We start from the raw sequence: 23,813 nt of genomic DNA, 5'->3' as shown, positions 1-23,813 counted from the left end.
CACACACACACACACACACACACACACACACACACACACACACACACTTGCACTTAATAAACTCCAGTGATTCCCTATTGTCTTCAGAAGTGAATACAAAATGCTCTGGCATTCAAAGCCCTTAATAAACTAGTCCCCTCCTACCTCTCCAGTCTTTGTACACCTCTTTCCCCAACACATACCGGCCTCCTGATTATTTCACGAACAAGACACTCCATCTCTCAGCTCTGGGCATTTTCTCTAGCTGTCTCCTGTGCCTGGAATGCTCTCCTTCCTCTGATCTGACTACCGACCTCCCCAGCTTCCCCACTAAATCCCCATTTTTATTCCCACCTAAAATCCGACATTCTACAGAACGCTTTCCCTCTGTTCACTATTTCTTATTTAGACTGTGTGTTGCTTGCAGCATATACACTTGTCTACATGTTGTCTGTTGTGAATTCTTGGAGGACGAGAACTGTTTTTTGCCTCTTTTTTATCCCCAATACCTAACACAGTGCCTGGCATACAGTAGGCACTTAATAAATGTTGACTGGTTGATTGATTTGTGGGGCCCCTTCAGCCAAGTGCTCAATACTGTAAAACATACAGAAATACAGAGAGGGAACAATTGAGGGAAGAAAGACAAGACTGTCAACTGTCAGAAACTGTTGATATGTAAGCTGGGATCTTATTTCAGAAAGTGGACATAGGAAGGAAGGAATCCGGTTCAGGGGAATTCCAGTTTTGCCTCCCTCCTAGGCATTCCATTTTAATACTGAAGGCCGGAATTTCCCCAGAACACCCCACATTCCTATTAACCAGTGGGTGGGGAGTATTCTCCTAGAGAGGCACAGAGAGGTACTTGATATTTCTGTACTTGGGATTTAGAGGTCATTTGCCACAAGTGGTGATAAGTCAGTAGTGGGGAATGATCCCAAAACAAGAAGATTTTTGCTTGCCACAGTTCTACTGCCCCAATCCTTCTCCTCTATCTCACAGCCCCAGGTCTTGGCTATAGATACAATTAGTAGAACAAGAAACATTTATTAAGCACTGGCTTTTGTAGTTTGGGTTTTTTTAAGCTTTCAAACAGAATGAATGAATGAAAAAGCATTTATTAAGTGCTTATTATGGGTCAGAAAAAGCAAAACAGCCCTAGTTCTCAAGGGACTCACACTCTAAAGGGGAAGACAACACAGTGGAAGGTTCAGCTGCAAAGAGGATAGCAAGACCCAGGCTGCAGCAGTATAGGTCTGGTAGCAGTGCCCTGGAGGCTGAAAGGCAGACAAGTAGGGCAGATGATAAGGCCCACAGAACCTTCAGACTCATTATCAGGATAGATGGCAAATCCTAGCGGTCCTCTATTTCCCTAGAAGGAATAGAGTTGGGAAATCCTGAGCCATCCAAACAGTGTGAGCAGTCAATCAGTCCAGATGGATTCTGGGCAGCCTGGGGCCCTGAGAGATGGAGCAAAGGCAAGGCAAGCGGGTCCAAAGGGTGTCCTGGTAAAAATGTATCGGCACAAATACTACAGCATAGTGTCTGATAAACCCAGAGACTTCAGTTTTTAGATCTCACCATATTTTACAAAAACTGCTAGAACACTGGACGTCAATCTAATAGAAATTAAACTCAATACCATAAACCAAGATAAGCTCCAAATGTATTCATTATATGGATATAAAAGGTCACATCATAAAAAAAAATTATAAGCACCAGCCCTGGAGTCAGGAGGACCTGAATTCAAATCAGGCTTCAGACATTTATTAGCTACATGACCTTGGGCAAGTCACTTAACCCTGTCTCCCCACCAAAAAAAAAAAAAAACCACACACACAAAACAAATAAATAAATAAATAACAAATCAGAAGAGTAAGAAAGAAATTACCATTCAGATTTATGGATAGAAAGGATCATACAAGATAAAACAAACAATTTTGATTATATAAAAATTTTGAAGGTTTTGTACAAACAAATCTAATGTAGTAAAAATCGGAAGGGAAACAGGTAACTGGGAGTAAATCTTTGCAATAAGTCTCTCTGATAAAGGCTTCATTTCCAAGAAATATAAGGAACTGATTCAAAATTACAAGTCAAAAAGCATCTCCCCAATAGAAAGATAAATGATCAAGGGATATGAACAGGAAGTTTTCAAAGAAAGGAATCTAAACTATGAACAGTAATGTAAAAATGTTCTAATTCACTAATAATTAAAGAAATGCAAATTAAAGCAGTTGTGAGATTTTACCTCATACCTATACAGCAGCAAAGATGATGAAGAAAATGACAAATGTTGGAGAAGCTGCAGGAAAACAAGTAAACTAGATCATTGTGGGTGGAACTATGAATCAAGTTCTGATCCAGGCATTCTGGAAAGCAATTTGGAACCATGCCCAGAAAGTTACCAAATTGAACATAACCTTTGATCCATCCATAGCACTACTAGGCCTATACGTCAAAGAATATAAAGATAAAATAGAACTCTCTGGGGTGATTTAGGGTATAGCCAGAATAGCTGTTTTATACCACTTTGTCCTGGAGACCGAACTAGGCGCATTGGTTGGGGGAGGGGGAGAGGAAGGTGAGTGGTTGAAGGAGGGAAGGCGAAGAGAAAAAGAAAAGGAAGAAGAGATGGAGAGGGAGGAGGGAGAGAGAGATGGGGAGAAGGAGAGATATTTGATAAGAAAAATTTCTGAACAATTCCACAAAATGGGCTGCTGAGAAGTCAAAATGGGTTCTTTTCACTAGAGGTCTTCAAGCAAAAGCTTAATGACTATGAGGCATGTATGCTATTATGAAGGATTCTTATTCAGGACCAAATGGCTTCTGAGATAGATGCCTCCTAACTCTGAGATTCTGTGATTGTATGAATCTCTATCATATATGTCCCCATCACCCCAACATTTGTTCAATGTCATTTAAAAGTGGACATACATGAAGGTAATGTAAAATAGGCAGAAGTCACAATCTGCCTCACTTTAGGGTCACTGGAGAAAATAACTGAACAAATATTACTGTCATGATTCCAAATGAGTATAATAATTCTGACAACTCAGATTACTGGTAAAAGCTCATGACAAATCCCAATTCAAAAGCTCTAGGTGTAGGCCCCTTGGAAACTATAGCCAAGGCTTTGGCCACAGCATGACTGATGCTTCCACCTTTAGATCCAAGGAGTGCACCAAGGTCACCCGCTTAGCATAACGTGGTTTAGCTCAGAAACAGAACAACCAGACAACTAGATTTCCTACATATCATATGACTCTCTCACAGCCTCAGACTGCACACCTAACCTCTAGTGGCTGTCTTGCACAGCTATGCTAATGGTCACATAAGGTTAGTGAGCAAAAAACTGGGGATTGATTACAATGTTCAGGGTCCAGTATCAATTACCATCACAAGGTATTCAATAAATAATGACTAATATAAAATCCATCCCCATTACTAGAGAAACAACTCCAAATGATTATAAATGGGGCCGTTTCCATGCACAAAGACCTACATATTCTTCACAATATCACCCAGATAGATGACAGAAGATAGAAGAGTTAGCACCAGACACTCAGAGACTCCTTGTTGATTATAGGATAGGGTGACCAGTCTTCTTGCCAAGAGTAAGAAAGCCAACCCTAAGTGGAACTATTGCAGGGTCCATCAGCACAGCCCATTTTACTGTAAGCACCCTAAGGGCAGGAAATCACATCTACTTATTTTAGTCTCCTCCCATCACACCCATCCATGTCTGTTCATCCATGTCTGTTTATATTGAAACTGATGCTGCTGCCAAAAAATGAGTCAGGGATGGCGGATGGGGCATTAAGTGCCTGGTTTCCACTAAAGAGCCAGTAACTCACTATCTGGCTAAGGAAAGGGAAAAAACAACTGTATCAGGGATAGGAAGGGATATGGCCTTCCCATCCCAGGCTTAAGAGCCAAAAAGCTCCTTGGAAAAAGCCTAGGGTATGAATAGCAGAAAGAGCAAGGACTTGATGCACAACTTCAGTGTAGGGGTGGTACATACGCTGACTAGAATTCTGTCACACTGTAGATGCTTAGAAAACTTATGGCTCTTGGCCAGATTTTCCCCTAGTTCTCTGGAAAGAACTTTGAGGTGGGATTGCAGCAATGTCTAATGCCTGCCAGTCTAGGAAAAATGTATGTGCTTATTTAGACTCTTTAGAAACCATGTGGGTACCTTGGTTAGATAGACTGCTATTACAACTTACTTTTTTTTTAAATTAATTAAATTTTATTTTTTTTCAAACACATATCTGCCTTTTCTCCCTCTTCCCATACCCCATTAAAGAAGCAAGAAAAGCAAAGTTCCCAATTCAAACATGTATCATAAAGAAAAAAAAATTCCTGCATTGGCCATGTCCAAAAAAATCTCTCTCAATATGAACTCAGTTCATCATCTCTCTGTCAGGAGATTCGTTTCTGGTAGCATCATGAGTCTTCTGGAATTGTGGTTGGTCATTGTGTTGATCAGAGCTCCCAAGACTTTCAAAGCTGATTATCTTTACAATATTGTTGCCATTGTATAAAATGTTCTTACTCTGCATCAATTCATACAAATCTTCCCAAATTTCTCTGAAACAAATCCCCCACCTTCATCAGTTCCAATAACACAACAGTATTTCATCACATTCCTTTACCATAACTTGTTCAGCCATCTCCCAATTGACAGATACTTAGTTTCCAATTCTTTGCTACCAAAGAGTTGTTATATTTTTTTGTACATGGATCCTTTTACTCTTTCTGTGATCTCTTTGGGGGTAAAACCTAGTAGTGGCATCACTAGATCAAAGGGCATATATAGCTTAATAGCTTTTTGGGGATAGCTCCAAACTGCCCTCCAGAATGACTAAATCAGTTGACAGCTCTACCAGCAAGCAATAATGTACCTTGTTTTCCCACTGCCCCTGCAGTATTTGTCATTTTCTTTTTTTTAATCAACTTTGCCAGTTTCAGGGTATGAGGAAGAATCTCAAAGTTACTTTGTGTTTATATAATTATTAGTGATTTCAAGCATTTTTAAAATATAGCTGCTGACAGCTTACTTTTTTCCTCTGAAAACTCCCTATTCATATCCTTTGACTACTTATTAGGGAATGGCTCTTATTTCTGTAAATTTAAATCTGTTCCTTATAGATCTTTGAAATGAGACCTTAATCAGAGAAACTTGATTCAAAGATCTTTTCCTATGTACCTGCTTCTCTTAATTTAACTGCATTAGTTTTGCTTGTCCAAAAATACTTTAATTTTATATTAACAAAACTGTTAATTTGACTTTCTGTGACCTTCCCAATCTTGTGTTTCATCATGAACTCTTCCCCTATTCATTCATCCGATAGGTAATTTCTTCCTTACTCTTCTGATTTGTTTATGATATCAGCCTTTATGTCAGTCATGTACCCATTTGGAGCTTAACTTAGCATAGAGTGTGAGACATTGGTCTGCTATACTAGTTTCTGCTGACTGTTTTCAAGTTTTCGTGAGTTTTTGTTGAATAGTGAGTTTTTACATTAGTAGCTAATATCTTTGGGTTTATCAAACCATAAGCTACTGTGCTCATTTGCTTCTGTATATTGGGTACCTAACCCGTTCCACTTATTAACCTCTATTTCTTAACTAGCATATAAATATATATGTGTCTGTACACATATATATACACACATACATACATATGTATGTATACATATGTATATATATGTATGTGTGTATACATACATGCACATAGGTAGATGATTTCTATTTTCTAGTATTGAGATCTAGTATTGCTAGTCCCTTTCCTTTCTGCTTTTTTCATTAGTTCCCTTAAAATTTTTGACCTTTCATTCCTCTAAATGAATTCTGTTTGGTTGGGTTTATTGGTTTTGTTTTGTTTTGTTTTAGCTCTAACACCTTTTAGTAGTTTGACTGGCATGGTTTTGAATAAGTTAATTTACGTAGTATTGCCATTTTTATTACTGGCTACACCTGCCTATGAACAGATAATATTTCTCCAGTGATACAGATCTTTCTTTATTTGTACAGAGTATTTTGTAATTGTTTCCTGTAATTCCTATGTGTACGACTTTGTAGTAGACTCCCAACAACTTTATATTTTCTATATTTTTTAAAAATGGGATTTCTCTAAATCTGATGGATTCTTTTTTTGATCATAAACAGAAATTCTGATTTGTATAAATTTATTTTATATCCTGTAACTATGCTGAAGGTGTTGTTTCAATTAGTTTTTAAGTTGATTCCCTAGGGTTCTCTGAGTAAACTATCCTATCATCTGCAAAAAGTAATAATTATTTCCTCTTTCCCATGATTACTCCCTTGTCTTATTGCTTTAGCTAGCATATTTGATAATGAACATCCTTGCTTTATCCCCAGTCTTCTTGGAAAGGGCTCTAATTTATTCCCATTCGGTTTTAGAAAGATACTTACTACTTATTGTATTCAGGAAAGATTTATTTATTTCCTATGTTTTCTAGTGTTTTAAATAGGAATTGGTGTTATATATCAGCAAAAGTCTTTTCTGAATCTGCTGGTATAGTCAAATAATTTTTGTTGTTCTTACTATTAACATGGCCAATAATGCTTACAGTTTCCCTAATATTGAACCAGTTCTGCATCCTGGTATAAATCCATCCTGCGTTTAAGTTATGCAAGTCTCTTTATTAATCTTTTGATCAAAATTTTTTTATCAATATTCATTAGGGATATTGGGTCTATAGTTTTTTTTTGTTTGTTTTTTTGTTGTTGTCAAATATTAAATTTATTGCAACAGTCTCCTTTGTAGCTTTTAACTTGCTGGGCATTCAACAGCACCACTATTGATGTCATCAATGACATCATGAGAATGTCAGACATCAATGTTGCAGCCCACAGACTGGGCTGTCCCCAGTATCTCTTTAATGGTTCCAGAGAGATCTCTTGCCAAGGACCGGTGCCTCATCTGTCAATGCTGACAATCTCATCAAGACTGATGTTTCCATTGTGTTTAATATTTTTCTGCTTCTTTCTGTCCCGAGGAGGTTCCTTTAGGGCTTTAATGATCAAGGCTGAGGCAGAAGGTACAACCTCAATCTGAGCCTGTCTGTTCTGAATGGTAAGCTTCACTGTGATCCTTAGTCCTTTCCAGTCACTGGTTGCCTTGGCAATGTCATCACCAACCTTTTTGGGAGACAAACGCAAGGGACCAATTTTGGGGGCCAGAGCTGATGTGGCACCAACTTCACCACCAGTGCACCTTAAAAACACGACTTTAATTTCATTTGGGTCAAACTTGGGTGGCATGGCAGCGACAAAGGTGGAGACTTGGCCTGGATGCTGTGGGGTGGCTGCCAGTGTTGGATGAACCCAGATTTGGGATGACCGAAAGAAGTTGCACCTTCACCACCACGAGCTGGAAGCCAAAAGTGGGTCTACAGTTTTGTTTTATCTTTTTCTCACTTTTAACTATTCTTGGCTTCAGTATCAAGACTACATTTGTAATCAAAGAAAAAATTCCTTAGGATAGCTTATTTTCCAATTTTTTCAGTTTATATAATATTAGAATTGTTTTTAGATGTTTGATAGGTTTCACTTGTAAGTTCATTTGATCCTGAATTTTTTATTTCCCCTTTAAGAGTTCATTTTATGGTTCATTAAATTTCTTTTTCTGAGATTGGGCTAAATCTTCTATTTCATTTCCTATTAATCTGGGCATTTTATATTTTTATAAATATCTATTTCATTTAGAGTGGTATATAATTAGGGAAACTAATTCCTAATAATTTCTTTTATTTCTTCTTTATTGGTTGTGAATTCACCTTCTTAATTTTTGATAATGGTAATTTTAACTGTGTGAGCATCTCAAGTATGTTTCTTGTAAACAATATATTTTTGGAGTATGCTATCTAATCAATTTTGCTATCCTCTGACATTTTATGAGTGAGTTCATACCATTCACATTCATGGTTATGATTATTAATTTTGTGTTTCCCTCTACCCTATTCTCTTACACTTTTCCTTCTTTTCATTTACCACCCCTTCTTTATAAAAAGAATAAGAGGGTTATGAAAGAGAAGGGGGTAAACTCAGCACAAGTGCTCTAGGTTTAGTGTAATCTGCTTCTATGACCCTGACCCTCTTCTTCTCTGTCTCTCACCCAGAGCTCAATAACTAGTACTTATCCTTCCATTATTTTCTTTTAAATCACTCTTTGAACTTCAACCTCCTTAGAGTTTGTTTTGCTTAGACAAATCCCTCCTTTAATCTACCCTACTTCCTATTCACACCTCTCCCTATTTCCCTTTCTCTCATTTCTCTGTTGAAATGCATTTCTGTATACAGCTCTGGTATATCTTCCCTTCTATGACCAACATGAGCGAGGTTCAAGTGTTGCCCATTCCTTCTATCCCTTCTCCTTGTTTGTATAGATTTTTACTGAACAACCAAATTATGTGAAATAATTAACCCTATTTTTCCTCTCCCTTTCCTCTCTTTTCCAGTGTATTCCTCTTCCCCTCCCTTTCAATTCTTCTTTTAAGACTATCAAAACATAACAGAACCGGGGAGGCCAGGTAGCACAGTAAGAGCACCGGCTCCAGTGTCAGGATGACCTGGGAATCAAATCTGGGCTCAGATACTTAGCACCACACCCAGAAATAACTGGCCATGTAACCTTGAGCAAGTTACTTAACCCTGATTGCTTAAAAAAAAAAAGAAACATAACAGAACCACTCCTGGGCCTTGGGTCTAATTTGATTCTGTTTATGATACCTGATCATGATAGAGTTCTGAAGGAATACAAGTAGCAACTTCTCATATAAGGATGTAAACAGTTTGTGTTTATTAGTCCTTTATAATTTGCCCATTCATGTTTCCTTTTTTTTTTTTATCTCTCTTGAATCCTGCAATTGTATTTCAAAGTTTCTACTCAGCTCTGGTCTTTTCATTAGGAATTCTTGCAAGCACACTATTCCATTAAAGATCCATTCCCTCCCTTCCTCCCTCCTCCACCCACCCCATAATATTTATACTTAGTTTTTCTAGATAAATTATTCTTAGCTGTAAGTCTATATTCTTTGCCTTCTGGAATATTGTATTAGCTCTCTTGCTTCTTTATAGTAGTTGCTTTTAAATCTTGTGTGGTTCTGACTGTGGCTGGTTCCTCAATATTTGAATTCCTTCTTTCTGGCTGGCTGCTTGCAGTAATTTTTCTTCTGGGATATCTAAATTTTGGATATAACATTCCTGGGAGCTTTCATTTTGGAGTTTCTTCAGGAGTGACTGATGAATCCTTTATATTTCTATTTTGTTCCCTGGTTGTAAGAGATATGGTTAGTTTCCTTTATTTATTTATTTATTTATTTTTGGTCTCATGGAGTCATTAGCTTCTGTTTGGTCAATTCTAATTTTCAGGGAATTTTTCCCCTTAGGTAAGGCCTCTTATTACCTCTTGTTCCAGGCTGTTAATTCTTTTTCCAAATTATTCTTCCATAGCTCTCATTTTTTTCCCATTTTTTTCTCCAGTGCTTTCAGTTTTTTTTCTTTCAGTTGTTTTTTTTTTTATAATTTTAAATTTTTAAAAATTCTTTTTCAAAATTCTAATTTTTTTTCCCCAGGAATTCTGGTTGGATTTGTGTCGAAGCTGTGTTTTACTTTGAGACTTCTTTGAAGTTATTCTCTTCTTCTAAGTTTGTATCTTAAGTTTCCCTGTTATTATAATAACTATTTATGGTGGAATTGTATCTTTATTTATTCATTCTTCCAGTCTGCTTCCTGGCTTCATACTTTTTGTTAGATCTAGGCTCTAAACACTTCTGAGAAGAATGTCTAGGTCGAGATTTTGTCACTTTGGATTCTACTGCTGCTTTCTGGGGGTACCCTCCAGGATCTCAGGGACAGCTTGGGCCTTGCAGGTGCCCTAAAAGCTTTCAGTGCTCCCAAAGTGGTGTGATCCAGAGAAAAATCTGATTGCTGCCCCCTTGATCTGAGCTCTCCAAATTCCTGACCTGGGCCTGCACAACACTCTTGTTGGCTTGCCCCTGGCTGGAAGTTCAAATAGCCTTCAGCTAGCTTATCCCCTATCTAAAACAGCTACAAAGCTCTTCTGGTTCACAGTGATAGCTCTTTAAGTTCCTTTTTGGTCTGGAATTTCTGACTGGATTATTCCACTGCAGGTTTCAGGCTGGGCTAGAAGCTGGAGCTGAGAGCCTGCTCCACTCTTGGGGTCATAGCCACACAACTTCTGTTTGTTTTTGAACTTGCTTCTTGCTCAGCACATAACTGACAACCAAGTAAAAAAAACAGTGACTACACCTCACCCTGGAACACCATCTACTGGGCACAGGTTTCCTCAGTCCATGCTGAATCTGTGACCCAGACTGGAGTAGTAAGTAACAAAGCTACCAGCTAGGGCCTATTCCCACATCCTGCACAAGATCAGAGTCCTTGTCCCCCCACCCTCCACCTACTGCTCCAAAGGTCTATAATCTCTTTTTGACCTGGTGCACAGCCTTGATCTTCTTTTAGTTCCTGTTAGAATGCTCAGTGAAGGACATTCTAGACAGATCCTCTCCTCAGTGTCCACAGAACTCTCTGTCTCCTTATGCTGACCTAGGTTGGAAATGTGAATAATTTTTTTTCTTTCAGTTGCTCTATCAGGACTTGATCTGGTATGTTTTCTAGATCTTTGTGAAGGAGATGTATTGTGGAAAGAGCTCAGCTGTCCTTCTTCCTGTTATTCCACCATCTTGCCTCCACTATGTTACTAAAATTTTCCTGCAAAATGCCATCAAGGAAGTTTCCTTTGATTTAGCTTATCTTAATAAATAAGTGGACCATACTTCACTGGGACAAAAGGAGAAAAGGAAAGAATGGCAACCTATCAGAGTAAAAACTGCACTCATATACCCAAATGTTTGGGGATAAGAATGAAGAAGGTAAAAGCCCTTCATGGTTACTTTAAGCCAATAAGAGCAGGTCCTTAGGAAAGCAGACCCTGATGCAGCTCCAGGAAAGAAAATTCCGCAGCTTCAACAGAATACCTTCTGCAGCAGAGTCTGGGCTAGTGTTCAATTCCTAATTAATGAGATTTCCACCCTGGTCCCTGGGGAGCCCAGTTCATAATCCAATTGTATTCATCACCACCAGGAAAATGTGCCAGATAATCAGCTTGAGTTTTCCTTTAATTCTGTCCCAGGGCTCTTATCTGTCCCAACCTATACCATACTAAATTAATGGTGCATGTGCCTCCAAGGTGCTACCAAAAGTTTTGTTTTGCTATATATCTCTCAAACAATCAACAATTATTCATGGAATGCCTACTTACCATATGAGTTCAGGTAAATCACAGTCTCCCCAGATCCAATTTCCTTTAAGAGGGCTTGACTAGATGACTAAAGTTTCTTCCGGCTCTAACAATCTATGACGTCCCGTGAAGCACTATACTAGGCCATGGGAGTGCCATTATTGTCCTGAAGGAGCTTCCATTCTATCTGTGGGTGAGAAAGCCTCAGCCGCTCATCACTAACTTATCATATTGTTCTGATATGGATGGATGGGTCCCAAGCTGACTCCAGTTCCCAAAGTGCTGAGTCTCATCAAAGTCTTAGTCACCAAATCCAGTCATTCTTACTTCCAAGCAGACTGATCCTAGTACGAAAGGCCTGAAAAATTCTTAGGCTCTCATAGTTTCACTGTCACCTTAACAGTTCAGATTTTTTCATGACTTGAACATTGAGGACTTTAGCACTTACAGTTGCAGGATACAACATTATAATTCTCCTCTTTCAGTGGGAACTGATAAGTTCAGCAGTAAGGTAAGTAAGTAAGTAAGTAAGAGGAAAGTAGAAAAGGACTATATGGGTCTGGCTACAGAAGGAAGTAAGGATGGAAGAGGGAAGCTATTAGATTCCAGAGGGCTCTTTCTATGAACCATAAAAAATGACATTCTTCAGGTAGCTCAAACCTGAGATTTCATACTGTGGGTTCTAAAAGAGAAAGCCTCCCCAAAGATGCTACTAGAATACACCAAATACACTAGTTGACTCAAGCACCACAAATTTCAAGATCTGACCTCTTTCCCAAATCGTAACTTCATCTCACCTTTGTTGTATGATGTGGCTTTCCCTATTTAAGCAGCAGAAGGAAATAGAGAAACGTTTTTTTCTTCCCCTTCCCCAGATGACCTTGCTCCCACTAAAGGCCAACACGTGACAAAGAGGTGGAAAGGAAGTCCTTAAGCCTAGGAAAGGCCACCAGATTTCTCCCTGAGTTCTCATCAGACACTAGTCCCATCAAAGACTAATCTCCTTCCCCCCTCTCCTGACTCTAACGCCTAAAGACATGAACCAAGGCTCATCTAGGGAGGAGCAATGTTTCCAAAAGGAAGTGAGCAGAGCTGAAAGGAGGATTAGAGCAGAAGTCAAGGCCAAAAGGACACTAGCCAGAGGACTAGGAGTCTGAAAGGCGACTCAAAGGAAGTGTCTTCCCATCCGGACTCCTAGAATTCCCAGGCTCTGTTTTTGTCCAGGGTCAATAAGAAACCTGTAGAGGAGCCTGTACTCACCCTAATAAAACAACAACAACAAAAAAAACTTATATCCTGGAAAAAAAAAAAACCCAGACTAATTCTTCCCTTCATTCTGCCAGGCCCTTTCTGGATAGTGTTGGGGTATAGAAGGGATAGGTTATACAGTTCGGATAAAGTGATTCTCCAGCCAATCTTCTGTGTACTCTAACCATGACCTAAGCAAAAGTAGCAGGAAGGGTTTGAGAAGCCACTGCTCCACCCAGGCAGGGACCCACCTCCTCCTTAGAATTGTTCTATGCCTGAAAGCTATTTTTAGGGCAGATTTCACAGGGTGCTTCTTCACTAGTCCCATGTTTTTCAAGGTCCAGGTGATTCATCAGGGCCCCATTCATTCTGCTCCAGCAAAAGCAGCCAGGAATTTATAGGCAAACCAATCAGCTAGGCCAGTTCTTCCAAATTCCTTAGCTGATTTCTTGCTATTTCCATTACAGCCTGAAACGGTAACTTAAATTTCCCAAGGACAACATAGTGTACTGCTAAGATGGGAAAGTAAAAAATATATCTGACACCATTTGTCCCTTCCACCCTCCCTGGCAAAGTTTTCAAAAATTATCAGGCACAGAGAGGCAATGAGGTATAACAGAAAAAGGTATAACAAAAAAAAATGGTACAAGAGTCAAAAAAAATATTAATTATACAGCTGCAGCTCAGCTATATACCCAGTTGTATGACCTCAAGTAGGTCATTCCCTGCCCCAAGTCTTTAGCAACTGTACAATCAAGGCATCAGACTAAACATTCTCTAAGGTTCCTTCCAGTTCTAAAATCCCATAAATATACATTGCACTCCCTCATCTCCCCACCACCTCCCCACAAGGTAGAGGGGAATGAATGAAAGAAGCATTTATTAAGTACCAACTAGATGCAAAGCTCTGTGTAATGATAAAAACCACCCCCTCTCCCATTACTACTTCCCATTCATCTCAGCCCCACCCCTCCCAAATCCCAATCCAGTTTGGTTTTCCTTCTTCATTATGCCCCCAACAATGTTCTATCATTAACAAATTTCCCTTCATCTTAAATCTCTTCCTCTTGTGTTCCTACCATCTTCTTGCAGTCACAAGGACCTGGTTCTCCCCAGAAGACACTGAGTCCCTGCTCATCCTTTCCAGTAATAGAAGCCCCTTCCCCCTTCTGCAGGATAAATTGTCCCCCCAGGCCACTTCCACATTTTCCTTCTGCCACCACCAGTCAACAACCTCTTCTCCTTTGAGATTCATCCTATCTAGATACATCACCTTATCCAGATCCTGATGGCAGTTATCAAATGGCCCTCTAAGTCACTGCCCATTCTTTCTCAAGGAATTTGTTATTTCCCTCTATCTTTATCCCTGCTTTGAACCTGGAGGATTTCTACATAGATAAAAATGTTCACTTAAACACTCTGGCCTCCCAACTCCCAACTCCTTTAATCTCAATTCCTATGACATTCTCACTCCACCTCAGTCATATATAAGAATAGTCACAGTACTGACCTCACCATCACCTCTAAGTGTCTCGCTCTTACCATGAAGAATTCTTAAATTCTTCCTACCATAACCTTCCAGTATTCCATCTGTCCCTATGACTTACTCCTCTAAAACCTATTATTTGTCCTCACCATGACTTCTGATCTCTCCATTCCTCAGAACTCTCCTAAGCCCAACACTCTCCCTATTCTAGCTTTACTTTCTTCTCTTCACAATCTTGACCCCATAGTTAACCAGCTCAATTTCATGCTGTCCTCTTCATATCCCTTACCCCTTTGTCCTAACCTAGCTCGTACCTTGCCACACCTCATCCCTAGATTGTTTCCTCCAACTTTCTTCTCCACTTCTACTCATATTCCACTGAATGGAACTGAAAGAAGTCATGCCACTGGGCTGACTGGGTCTCCCATAAGTTTATGTTTTCTCAAATGGGCCCTCGTTGATATAAAGCAATCCTTTTACTCCTCCCTAATTCTCTATATTTTCCACAGCAGCTATTCCAAGCCTTCTTTTCATTCCTCCATTCTTCCATAGCTATATTTTCCCCCATCCTTTTAGAAGGGGATTTTGTCTCTTACTTTACTGAAAAAGTAAGAGGCCACTCACTCTTCACTTAAGCTCCTTCTTCTCCCCTTCTAATACATCCCATAATTCCTTAAAATCATCACTATCTTCTCTACTTTTACTCTAGTCTCTGATGAAGAGGCAACTCTTCTCATTGCCAAGATCAATCTTTCTACTTACATCCTTGATCCCATTCCGTCTTATCTTCTCCAGTGAATTGTTCCCATGACCATCCTACTCTCTCCCCATCTACTGGTTCCTCCCTTCTGCTTATAAATATTCCCAGTTCTCCTCTATCCTTAAAACCCCCTCACTTGACCATACCATTTCTTCAAGCTAGTATTATATATCTCTACTCCTTTTCAGAGTCAAATTCCTAGAAAAACTACGCACAGTCATTACCACCACTTCTTTTTCCTCTCATTCACTTCTCAGTCCTTTGCAACCTGGCTTTTGACTTCATTGCTCAATTAAAACTGTTCTCCAAAGTTGCCAATGATCTCTTACTTGCTGAATGCACTGGCTTTTTCTCCGTTCTCATCCTCCTTATTTCATCCTCTGTAGAATTTGATACTGTTGACCACCTTCTTCTTCTGGATACTGTTCTCTCATAATACCCTACCTGTCTGGCCATGCCATATCAGTATCCTTTCCTGGATCATCATCTTCCCAACAATGGTCAAACAATAGCATTAAAAGGATGGACCTTTCTTTCAAGAAGAAATTATTAAAGGAACTCTGCAATTTCTTATAGGAAATCTAACTCATTCTCCTTCTCTTACCTAATTTTGGGCCTAACTCGTCCCTTTATAGTGATTATCCAAGGGATATATCCTGATAGACAAGCTCTATAAGTTGTTCAACTAACTATATATAATAGTATAAACAGCAGATATTCTTCATCACTTAGTTTTTCCTGTGTGGACTACATAATCTCTAAATCTGACCTCCTCTGTGAAGTCTCCCTTGACCAAGCATTTGCCCCTTGTGTACTCACTTGTCCTGAATACAAATACACACACATACACACACACATCATTCAACTATGTATACGAGTCAGTCCCTAGCCTAGAAATGAATTACATTCCAAAAGTTTATATCAGTTATTAGAAACTTGGAACATATTTTCCCACAGAAAATCAAGCTCCTTTATAACCCCACTACCCCACAATTCAAATCCCTTCTACATCTTCATCTATCTGTCCTCCTTTGCTCCAGTCTCTGAAGAAAATATGACTTTTCTCCTTGTCAAGGTCAATGCATCCATCTGTATCTTTGAGCAGATCTTCCCCCAAGTCCCCTCCTCTCCTCAAAAAGCTAGATCATTTGCATTCTCTCTCATTTTTAATCTCTCCCTAACTGCCAGCATCTTTCTTACTACCAAAAAACACATGCCCAGATCTTTCTCATCCTTAAAAGTCCTTCCATCCAATATTTTTTCTTCCAATACCAAACACCTAGTCACCTATAGTCACTGTTTATACTTCTTTACCATCCACTTCTTAACCCCTGGAAGTTCTGGGTCCCAACACCATCACTTAATAGAAATATTCTTCCCAAGGTTATCAGAGGTCTCTGATGGCCTTTTCCTAGTCTTTATCCTTCTTGACTTCTCTTCATTTTTTGGATATTATTGATCTCCTAGACTGTGCTTTCTCCTGGCATACCTACCTGTTTTAACTATTCCTTTTCAGACTTTTGCTGTTCAGTCATCATTCCCATTCCCCCAAGTATGGGTATCCCCCAAGGATCTGCCCTGAGCTCTTCTCTGTATATTCTCTCCTTTGATGATCTCATAAGCTTCTGAGCAGTTTAATTACCATCTCCTAAACTTTTATCTCCAGTTCTAATCTTTCTTGAAATCAAGGGCCATATCACCAACTTGAAATGGCTACCTAGATGCTTTGTCACCATCCCACAACCATGTTATCTGTGACAGAACTGATTATCTTATCTCAATCTGCTACTCCTCCAAACTTCCTTGTTTCTGTTAAAGGTACCACTATCCTCCCAATAACCCAGGTTTCATAACCTTGGAGGGTGATCTTTGACTACTCCCTCAGCTTTACTTTCTAGATCCAGTGTGTCTAACAAATCTAATCAGCTTTATCTCAACATCTCCCCTTACTCTCCATTCACAGGACCTTTAGACCTGCCCCTCTCACTGAATTACTAGAGTAGTCTCCTAATTGGTCTTGTTTCTAGTCTTTCTTTCTCCAATCCAGCCTTTTCATGGTTGCTAAAACAATTTTCCTCAGGCACAGGTCTGGCTATGTCATTCTTCTATGCCCCCACGCCTTCAGTGTCTCTATTGCTTCTGGGATACAACAGATCTTCCTATGGCACATAAGCCACCCCACCCCCAGTCTAACTCCAGACTACCTTTCTACCTTCATTTCCTATTATTTCCTTTCACTCCAGTCAAACTTCCCATAGGCCACACCCCATGTTTTCAAAGTACTTCTTCCTTAGCTCTATCTTTTGAAATCTCTATTTTCCTTTGAGAATTCATTCGGGTGCCCCCTCTTCCCTAAAGTGTCTCTAATCCAACCTGGTGATTGCTCATATTCTCTTCCCTCCTCAAATTTATTTTTTACTTATTTCTGTACAATATAATTTTCTAAAATACACTTAATATATTTGCCTTTATCATGATTGCATCCATATTTTATTTCTCTACTAAGCTGGAAGCTGCCCCAGGACAAGGTCTGTATAAATGTTTCATCTCTGCACCCCTAACACAGAATACCTCTAGTACATATGTAATGTTTGCTGAATTAAGTGAACAACTAATTTTACCCACAAAATGAATGACTTTGCTTTTCCTTGACATAAGCATCTAACACCATTCATTTATATTAGTCAGAATTGGGGTGGTCTGGAGGGAGAAGGGTCATAAATGGAACAAAAAAGGAGAAAGATTGTACAAGAAAGATTTTCCTCAACAAGAGTTAGAAGAGATGAGGGTGGGAGAGAAGATATATATACATAATATATATGTATGTATGAGAGAGAAATTAACATAAGAATTATTGAGCTGTGATTAGTGAAAGAAGAAAAAGATTAGGGGAAGGAGGGAAGAAGAACATGCACACAGAAGGAAGAAAGGAAATGAAAAGAGCCCAGCTCTTGGATCAAAAGCTTTGAGCTGCCTATCAGTGATAACATCAGTTCAGAACTACTCAGAACTGTTGTCCAAAGGTTGTCATTAGGGGGAGGTAGTATGTAATCTATCTTTTATACATATGAAATGGGTATAAATTCAAAAGTTTACAATCCAGGGTTCAATTTTATTTGAATGCTTTTGTTGATGGTTATTCAGTTTAGAATAATAAAAGAGAACTTTATTCAGTTATTCCCTGAGTACCACAAAATAAAACATACCTGGGAAAAAATATCATGGTAAATGAAATAATATTACAAGTAGTTCCATAGGAACAATGCTCTAAAGGGGTGATAGGTCAAATAATGTTACAGCCATGTTTAGTGATTATATAGTGGTATTTAGTAATATGATATCAATAATGTCAATTGTATATTGCTGGTCAGGGTAACCTGTTATGCAGAGTATTAATGTACACATATAGGTTATGGATACACACTAAGGATACAGAATTATTTGTGTAGCTTAGTCCCTGCCCACTGACAAATCTTCTTGTACCAGTGTCAACACTGAGATGTTGAGTTTTTCTTTTTTGGAGTATTGTGAGAGAGCTTGAGTTTAGTCTATCTTCCAAGAGTCTTTATAGCACATACATAACTATGCTAAGAAATCCTCGAATATTTGTTACTGATGATCTTAATGAAGAAATGACTAAATTCTATCCTAGAGGAAGGGTCCCTACATTTTTATGGAAAGGAGATAAATTTTATTTTTCCAAAGCCTCAACTAAGGTTACTAGGTAAGTAGGGAACAGGAAGGAAATGCTTACAGAAATCCATAAGCAAATGGCGAACTACCAAAAAACCATAGGGAAGGATGGCAAAAGTGGCTTTTGGCCATACCCCAACCTCAACATCAGAATATCTGGTGGGAATTAGGAGGATGGAAAGGCTGTGGCTACTGCCTCAAACCATCCAGGTATAGTTTGAGATGAGCCATCTGAGGACTCCTGCCCTAGACTCCACCAATTTAGGGGTTAAAGATTTGCAGGAATGTTTTAGGAGCTAGAACTTCCATTGAACATGGAAAAGTGATAGGAGAGGAACTAAGGACAAGGCTGGGGGAAAGAAGAGGTTTCTCTTTCTAGAACTGTAAAGAAAGCAGCAAGACATCTGCAATTGAGGACATAATCAACAATCTCTACCTACGATTATATTTCTGAACTAATCTGTAATTGACCCCAGATTCCACAAATTTATTCTTCTTCTCTATGCACTGAGATGAGAAAGGAGTGAAGCTGGAGCAGTCCAGAAGGGAGCCAAGTTTGGCAGAACAAAAGGCCTTTAGATACTTCTAGCTCCTTATTTTCTGTCTGTAACCCTAGAGGAGGATGCCAGCAGCACTTAATGCTTTTTAGGAAAACATTCCTGCTTCCTTAGATGGAAATCTGAAATTCAGTTTGATTAAATTGACATTTGCTTTGTCATTTAACAATACTTCTGAGAATTCTAGTGATAACTATGCCTGACGAGAAATCTAACCACGAAGAACGGACAGAGCAGAGGACCTTCCATCAAACTGAGAGAGGCTCTACTTAAAAGCCTTCTTTATGAGATTTCTGCTAAGTGCTATATACACACAAGAAAGTAAGAACCCATTTTTTTCCTACTCCTAACCAACATCAGAATATCAGAATCCTGCCTATCTAGGCCAGGAGACTCTGGGCATATTTGTCTTTGGTAACAGCAACCTCAAACATCCCAGTGTTTTTTAAGATCCCACTATGGAGCTGTCATCCACAAATTTCTTTCAACTTTTTCAAAAGTTATTTTTATTTTGAACTTGTATTACTTCTTAGAATTAGGATTTCTAGATTACTCTTTGCTTTATTTTTCCTAATTTTCCATTTATTTCAAGCTTCAAAGGATGTCTTTTCCCTTCTATGTCCCAACATCTGGCAAGTCTAGAAGAAGTTTTCCCTCCATTTTCTTCATGAGTTCATAAAATGCTTGTTGATTAATTAATCAATCTGTTCTTTGTGATTGTCCTTTCAGAATAAAGAGTCCTGATTTATTTGCCACAAATGACATCCTTTGTTTCTGCTGAAGAATGTTTTGTTTTGTTTTTTAAGGTCCAAGCTTGTGATTTCATTGGCGTGCAGGTTTCCAGGTGAGCAAATTCCCTTTGCTAATGCAGATCAGCACCCACTTTGAAACTCTCAACCTTAGAGAGCTATCTGAGGCATTGAGAAGGTAAAGGTCCCAACGTTTCAAAGTCAGTGTGTGTCAGAGGCAGAATTGGAACCCAGGCACCATGCTTCTCTATCTATGTGCCACAGGGACTGTGACAGTGGGACTTTCTTTTAAAAAACACCCACAAAGACACAAACAAATATAGGACATCATAAAATACAAGTTAAATGTTCTCCCATTACCTAGATCAGAGCAAACAGAACAATAAATAACCCAGTCAGTACTGTCTACAGAACAGGCATCATTGTGAAAAGTCTGGGATCTGGTCACACATGAAAACTTTATAAAGTGCTTATCAGAAAGTCAGGGACTAAAATAATCACTTTGTATTCAAACAGCACAAATAACCTTCTCAGCAACAAATGGCCATGCTCTCTTCATCTTAACTATTGGGATTTAAGAAACCAAACTAAGACAATTGGCCAACTGGTAAAGAGGCTGCTACGGAGCCTTCAACGTGATGGATGGAGAAGAGAGGGGGTTAACTCTTTGTTATGATTATGAATTTTAAATTCAATCCATTTCGATAGATTACATATCACGTCTGGACACTTGTGATAGACTGAGATGATAAACAGCAAAGGATACCAGGTTATATTTCCTCCTCAACAGCAAATGAAACAAGATTAATTGGTTCATCGATTTTTTCAGAGTACAGTGATGGTCCCTGTAGCTCACCCTAGTCAACAGCAAGTAAGCTGAGGCTCTGATAGAAATGGATGCTCAGCCTTAACAACTAAACCCCTACTTTGTTGGGAAGCCTCTCGTGTCCCCTCTGGTCACTCAGCATGGGACAGTGGAATAAGTGACGGATTTGAAGAACACCCAAGTTCAAATCTTATCTCTGCTACTTCTTCCCCGTTTGACTTTTGGGAAGTCACTTATACTTGCTAGGTCCCATACACCTCATCTGACAAATGCTGAAGTCGCACTAGAATTACACTGGCGTCCAAGACACCTTCGCACTCTTAATCTGTGATGCTCTGATCTGACTGGCAGGGAATGAGGACACCAAATTTAGGGGTCCTGGAATATTCTCCCTTATTTCTCCCCAAGCCCTATGCTTGATGCTCATGAAGAATCCCCAGGACACCTCCACTGAGAAGCGAGGAGGAGTCATGGCAAGGCAGCCTGCTAGCTGCTTTCCCAGAAATGTAATTCTCCTGAGTCTCACTCACTCACTCCCTTTAATGTCATTTCTGAGCAGAATCAAATGAAATCAAAGGGCATCTTGCTGTCTGTGCAGATCCTGGCAATACATCTTTAGAGGTTCCAGCTGTTCAACCTGTCATTCACCTGGGGCAGCTCAGCATTAACCCTGAATGGCTGATCACTGGCTGAAATGGCCTCAATTTCTTTCCTGAGCCCATCAATCCACCTTGCCTCTGGCCCCAGCCCTCCATGTAAGGACAGAGCAACGTCCTTAGTGCAATTCACTTTGCTTTCTTCCAGGGGTGAATCTTCCCTCCACTATGACTGGTTCCAATGGATCTACCTGCTATACAAATTCATGTGGAAAAAGCAGCCCAGAGTTTAAAAATAAACAAGGTAAAAAGCTAAGTAGAATCCCACAAAAGAATGGACAACACAGTCCCATTGTTGTGCTGCATCATACAGAGTGGGCCAGGGATAATATAATGGGATGAAAAAATGACATGTGGGCAAATCACTTTATTTGATCTGAAATGTAAGGCTTTATGACCCTAGTCAGATGGTTTGTGTGCTTGAGTAACTGACACTCAAAGATTTTCTCTCTGGCTTCCCTGAGATCTGGCCAGATAATTCTGCTGAGATACAAACAATAAACAGCTCCCCCAGCTTTCATTACCATTTTGAATTAGATAAATGACAGCAGCAGGCAAGGTGGCAGGGGCCATTTTGGAAAAATATTCTTCTTAAAATACACCTATATGGTAAGTCATCCTCCAAACTCAAAGTTAAAAACTAAGGTCTATAGCAGGGCATCTACAATATGTGGAGTGCTAAAGACAAGCCCACCTCTTGATGCAACCAGAAGCAAACAAAGAGTTTTCCTAATTTAACTCCTGACCTCAACTACTCTACAAATGCCACCATTTGTTTTCCTCTCTAAAAATCACTTTAAGCACAATGGGATAACTTGGAGTTTATTGCTTGGAAAAACACCTTTAAGGCAGTGAGAAAAATATAACTTCCTGCTAAGACCTAAGGATATATCACATTCTCTTTGATATGAACATATTAAACCTGTTGGCTCAGTTCAGAGAACCTAAATGTGCTTGAACTAAATAACTCAGCATATTTCCTACCTCCCATGGCACTGACCATATTCTTTGGCAAAGTATGAAAGGTTCAAGGAAAAATCCAAAAACCCTCTTGGCCCATCTGCTATTGTACTGATGGGAACTGGGAGGGATATTTAATCTTCTCTTCCCATCCAGAAACCTAACTCCCCTATTCCTGAGCCTACAATCTTCAATGGTTACACCATTTTTTCCCATAAACCTAAGTCCAAGCCTTCTGAAAATAGGAGGCTTCCTAGAACCTACTGCTATTCTGGATTATAAAGTCCCTCAAGCCATTCCCTGCCCTTCCAAGGGAGAAGGAGGTATTACAGGGAATGAGGAAGGACAGATGGGATTTTGTTCATTTCTTCCTCATCAGTAAGAGCTCCATCGAGTCTCCTCTAAGCCTCCTCTGTTGGGGACAAGCAGGTACCAATCCGCATACTCCCTTGGAGGCCGGCCCTCTCTTGGGACAGCCCTGCCTGCCATCGAGGCCACCATCTTAGTCCTCCACATTGAGCTGAAGTTACTGTGAAATGGAGGGTACCCAAGAACAGGTCAAGTTGTTAGAAGCAGAGTCCTGCCCTTGGGTCTGATCATCCAGTGAGGGTCTGTCCTGATGATGTAAAGCTTCTAGGCTGAGTTTCACAGGCTGAGTTGGCTGGCGCTGCCTCCTGCTGGAAAGAGCTGTGAGGGTGGAGTTTCTGTGGAACCAGACAGAACTGGAATTAGCTTTCTGTCTACTTCAGTGAGTTCACTTCAACCCATCTGAATCTGCCTTTGCTGCTGAACTCTATTATCTACATATCTGTAACTAGTCAGACAACCAGACAGCAAACAGAAGCATCTGGGTAGTTAGATATTAGTTATCATTCTCTAGTTTCCCTCCCTAACTGCCACAGGGGAATGTCAAGATAGTAACTGCTTCGTGGTCAAACTAACTCAGAGGAAAATGAAATAGATTTCTAGTATTCTGTGTAGCTCAATGTCCTGTTTTGACACCATGCACCCTCAGTTTCCCCACTTTGGGATGCTTAAGGACAGTGCTACAGGGAAAACATGGAGCTGTCCTTTTATTCCTGCTTAATATGATTCAGGCTTCACCACAAATGTCATCCCCCAAACTCATCTTCCTATAATGCTACTTTCGACATGCTCAAAAATTTTCAAAGACCCCTGCTGCCTCTAAGAGCAAGCCCAAATTCTTTTGCTTGTCATTCTAGGCTCAATAATCTAGTCACAACCCACCTTTCCAGTAATATCTATTTCCTAGCACTTCTATGTACAAATTTTCTATTTCAGCTAAATTGGATTCTGCCTAGTCACTGCCTCCTGTTATCCAGGCCATTCTCCCCTTCTTTCTGTCTGTCTAAATCCTGGCCTATCCTTCCAGGTTCAGCTCATATTCCGCTTCCTCTATGAGGCCATCTCTGATTTTTTTTCCTCTTTCTAGTTTTCAAAGCATTCATATCCTTCCCAATTTATTTGATGCTTATTATACATGGTTTTATCTCATTAGTTATCTTTTCATGTTAACATGTCATCTCCCTAGACTGTAAAGTTCTTAAAAGCAGAATCCAAGTTATATTTCTTCTGTAATTCCCAC

The 23,813-nt window shown here is 39.5% G+C and overlaps 1 protein-coding gene and 1 pseudogene across 2 annotated transcripts in view; both read right to left on the bottom strand.

Annotated features, from left to right (window-relative positions):
* The window catches only part of LOC138141817 (regulator of G-protein signaling 3-like), a 112,194-nt gene that overhangs the window by 46,209 nt on the left and 42,172 nt on the right, over positions 1–23,813 (bottom strand). The gene's annotated exons all lie outside the window — the stretch shown is intronic.
* On the bottom strand, positions 6,694–7,299 carry LOC138141819 (large ribosomal subunit protein uL11 pseudogene; annotated as a pseudogene).

The sequence above is a fragment of the Petaurus breviceps genome, unplaced genomic scaffold (genome assembly GCF_028583685.1).
Source record: "Petaurus breviceps papuanus isolate PSGF00001 unplaced genomic scaffold, PetGlider_PUasm1.0 90503, whole genome shotgun sequence".
Classification (NCBI taxonomy): Eukaryota; Metazoa; Chordata; class Mammalia; order Diprotodontia; family Petauridae; genus Petaurus; species Petaurus breviceps.
The sequence above is the reverse complement of the archived record's forward strand: the minus strand, read 5'-3'. Positions and strand labels throughout refer to the sequence as shown.